This window comes from Aquarana catesbeiana, linkage group LG03, assembly GCF_042186555.1.
Source record: "Aquarana catesbeiana isolate 2022-GZ linkage group LG03, ASM4218655v1, whole genome shotgun sequence".
Lineage (NCBI taxonomy): Eukaryota > Metazoa > Chordata > Amphibia > Anura > Ranidae > Aquarana > Aquarana catesbeiana.
Window position 1 is genome coordinate 234,044,346 of NC_133326.1, and position 4,831 is coordinate 234,049,176.

Genomic DNA, 4,831 nt, shown 5'->3' on the forward strand with positions numbered 1-4,831 from the left:
ATTAAAGGAATTAGTTGTTTTTGTATTCCTTTTCCTTGTGCTATAGGTTGTACAATCAAACACCCACACACTCTGCTGTGTGTGCTTATATAGAAAAAAAAGCAATCAATACATTAACTTTCAGCGAATTAAGTTATTACATTGAAAATATGTAAACACAGAAGAGTGATGACAAACTGGTTCATCAAGCCTGCCCTTTTTTTTACCTTTTTGTATAGCGCTAACCTTATCTATCCCAATCATGATTGAATTCACTTCCTGTTGACTAACATGCTATTGCTGCTAGAAGTCTGTTCCAAAAATCAACTATTTGTGTGATAAAAGTACCTTTTTAAATATTAAAATTAAATTAAGTTATTACATCAAAATATTAGAGGATTAAGGCTTAGACATTGGAAAACAATTAAAACCTAAATAAATGCCATCTATTTTCAAATCTGTTAAAAATAAAGAAGATGTAACAAGCCAATTTATTAAAAGGAGATAGCAACTGAGGAACCACAGTTAGTAAGTGATTTCTCTAAATATGTCATTCTACAAACACAGGACAAGCAGAGTAATTTTTAGCAGAACCAAAAAAAAAAAAGATTTTTCTAGTATTCTAGCACAATTCACCTTAGAACTAATAGTTCGGCTTCCACTGTACTCATAATTATTTCTGTTTTGTTTGCAAATCTTCTTACTTAGTCGTGTAATATTTTTCTTCTAATTAAAAAAAAATGCCATTGTTATGTAATATTTTAAGCCCCATTTAAAAAAAAAAAATATTGTAAAAGTTCTCTGTCTGAGGTTCTTTTGTCATGGCTCCCTTACTGGCCTTTCTGTACATACCCCATCCTGTGCTCATCCTGTATTGCAGCACTTCACAGCCTCTTTTTTTTATCTAGAACAGCAGTCTATACAGTAAAAGTCCCTATAATCTCTAACTTCCCTATAATCTGTTACTCTATTAGTCGGCATCTGATTTTAAACAGTAAAAGGCTGAATGATAATTTTTATGGAGAAAAGTACAAATGTTAATACCAATATGCAATACTAATTGTTCAGTGAGGATTCTCTCTTTAACTGTTTCTACTCTTGACACTTACTGCATTTTCATTTTTTGTTTGTTTCATAAAGCATTTTCAAGGCTGACAACTCTAAACTGCTGTTCTGGTTTTGGTTAGAGATAGCAAGGTTCATGCACCCAACCACTTTCTAGATTCCCGTAACAAGCTAATTGGACTTGCGCCATTCCTTTTCTTGATATCTACAACAAAAGATTGACTACACAACTATGATCTCTGCATGTAACTTTAATTATTCTGGAGACATGCACATAAAGCCACGCCTGGGGCCTCCCCACTCAGAAGCACTTCACCCTATGACAGGCTTAATTGCAAACATGTAAACCAGTCTTATCAGCACTACAGAAATATATATGTGTGCTTTATATATAAGTGCATTTGTTTTATAAACCAAAAAGTGTGAACAGCGCTATGGAAATTAATAATAATACAAAATATAAAACAAACAATTCTGTGTCAATTGCTAATCATTGTGCACCATCCACATATACATGAAGTCCATACTATACATCCTCTCAAGAAACATTTATACAGTAAGTGCTTCAAAATAGTCCCAAAAACATATAGTGCTTCTTTCTCTGTGCACATGCCTAACAAACAATTCATTTGTGCTCCACCATGCAAAAAAAGATTTGTGCATGGTGCATTGTGCCCCCCTCCAAATAAGGACTCACCAGAAGGTTTTGACCCTATGCTGTAAATAAGTCAAATGCTCTTTATTTACGTGTATGGACCACAGACCCCCGCCACTCTATCAGGTCACCACCAGACTCCACCATTCCAGCTTACTCCTGTCACCAGCAGTTCAGGTATGTGGGTAAAAAAGCTGCAAGAGAGATATCATTGAGCACCAAACATATTTATTTAAGGATATAAACCTTTAAAAATATGCACTCACATTTGAAAGTGCCCGGACCGGCACTTAGTATGTCCAGCGATTGGTATATTATCCCAGAGAAATACATAAAAAGCATCATGCCTACCTATTTTAGAATGTAAAGATATATGAACATAATCTAGATGTAAATGTAATATATATCTAGTTCCTAACCTAGCGACACCTATTGGAAAAAAGGGATATTACATCCAATTTAAAACTATATAAAATATACTGTATACAAAATGTTTTATAATCATAACCCTATACTTCTTAGATATTATAAAACACTCCCCTGTAAAATATGGGGGGTAGCCTTATCCTAAACCCTATATTTTGAAAAATATTTTAAAACCAATAAATGGAAATCTTTGAGGATTCTAGATTAAGGCCTTTTGGGCTATAAGTGTCTAAAACTGAAATCCACCGGGATTCATTGCAGGAGAAATTCCTTTTTAAATTGAATCCCCGCCAATGTTTACTTATTCTGTCAATCCCATAAAAGTCAAATATCTGGGGTTTCTATCATGTGCCAATCTAAAGTGGTTGTACACAAAAACCCTTTACATATACTGCTTATATGTTCCCTTATCCTGTGGTCAACTTGCATGTGATGTGGCCTACAGATTGGAGGCTACAAGGACACTTCAAAATATATGTTACATGCCTACTATTGCACGTAATAAATTTCTTTATTGGGTATTCCTTCTTCTTTTGATTAGATGTAAGCTTAACCTTCTCTTTCTTCCTTCTATCTGTGGTTTGATCTAGAACTAGTCTTGAAATGTTTTTGTAGCAAATTATTAGATGCAATAACTGCCCTTATTTTACTGTAAGGGGAGTATTTTATAATAGCTAAGAATTATAGGGTTTTGATTATAAAGTCTTTTGTAAAGTTTTAAATTGGATGTAATATGCCTTTTTTTTCATTAGGTGTCGCTAGGAACTATATATATAGTATATAGATTACATTTACATCTGGATTATGCAATCCCTGCAGGATTGATGCCATTGCTTGCCTTATCTTCAACCTCTGGCCTGAAACTTCATAGACAGGCCGATGCTGGTGCAGTGAGGCGCTGGGTCATTGTCAGATTGTGGGGCAGAAGAGGCCTTCCATGACTGCATCCCCATCTCCTCCTGGAACCCAGGCGAGGGGTAAGGGCTTTAGCAAAGTTCCTTACCTGAGCTTAGTCTCTGCAAAATGTGGTGCACAAAAAAAACAAAAACCTATGGCAATTAACCTTCTATCACTTCCACTGCTGACAGTCTGTTATCCGATAATACTGGCATTGCTGTTGCTGCTACTTCTCAGGCTGCATTATCAGATGTTACAACTCTAGCTGTGCTGGAGCCAGCCACATAACCAGCTCAGACTGCACTGCTTAAACCTTCGATTGCTGCCAAATCTTAGAATCCTCATGGTAAGTCAGAACACTTGCACCTTTTTTTGAGTTTGGCTGATTTATTTTCTACTTTAGTTGACCATTTTAAACATGCTCTTTCTTCTAGTCCTAATGTTGCATCACATGGCATGCTACAAACATGGTCTGATCTAAATAGTTCCACAGTGACTCCCCCTGCTATGAAGCTATATAAGGTCCCTCTCTCTAATCTGTTAGGTCAAACGCACCATTCTCCTATTTTTTCAGTGCCCGAAAGCTGTCTTAAAGAGGCTTTGGCCTGTGAACTCTCCCCTTTGGGGTTTCATCTAAGTAATTTGGATATGGATAAAATTTGGAGAGGTGATTATGTAGATCTTTCCCATTTGCCACCTGTTAAGCACAATATGCTAGATGAAAAAGGATTCAGATAAAGGTGATGATGGTGATAAGTGCAAGGCTGCTCCTCGTTCCCTTACTAACTGGTTGCAAGCGTTTTGCACTTACATTAGTATGATGAGTGAGAAACACCCTGAAGTGGTCTGTTCCAACTTGAAAATATACTGGAGGCTTATAAGAAGTTTGCCGGCTTAGTTTGGTTTTTCTACAATGAATCAGTTCGTCAAAAGTAGTCTGTCCATAAGAATTTGAAATGATGCACTAAAGATGTGGCTTGTGGCTGGACCTTTTATTACCTTAAAAAAAAATTTGGAACAACTTGCTACTCAGTGTGAACCTTTTGAGAAAGGTATTTGTTTCAGTTTTAATGAAGGCCAATCTGCAGTAAATGGCCAAATTCCTGTAGGTATAAACATGAATGTGCAACCTGCTCTGGTGCTCATCCAGCCTCTCATCGTTTTAAGAAATTGGTCTCTAGTGCAGCCTCACAGCATAAAGATATTGTTCTTAAAAGCAGTAACACAAGTGAAGCTGCTTGGAATGTTACCATTTCTCCACATTTTGCCAAACCACCAGATGGTGGATCAATTGTTTATTGGTTTTGGCTTCCCATTACCTGCCTTTTCAGGCGAAGGTTGTTTAATGTTTGATAACTTACCATTGGTGCGTTGTTTTGGTGATATTTTAGCAAAAAAAAATTGTGAAGGGGGGAAAGAGGGTAGGGTAGTGGACCCCTTTTATGCCCCTCCCTTTGTGAATTTTAAAGTTTCCTCTCCATTTAATTCCTGAGAAATATCCCAATTTTTAGTTTGATTCACCATTTGTCTTTTCCAGTTGGATCTTATGTCTAATTATCCATTTCTTGCACCTCCTTTGATGATGCGTTGGTTAAGAATTGTCATCTGGGTAGATTTGCTTTGTTGGCTAAGGCTGATATTAACATTAGCAGCTTTTTTTACTATTTCGATAAATGTCTACTGATAAACTTTTCAATGTCTTGTAGTTAATTTGAAATGTACTCTTCCTTCCCAGGATGGGCTGTGTCTTTTCAAACAGACTCAGTTAACCTGTTGCATTATCAGGATGATTTTATGTTTATGGGTTCT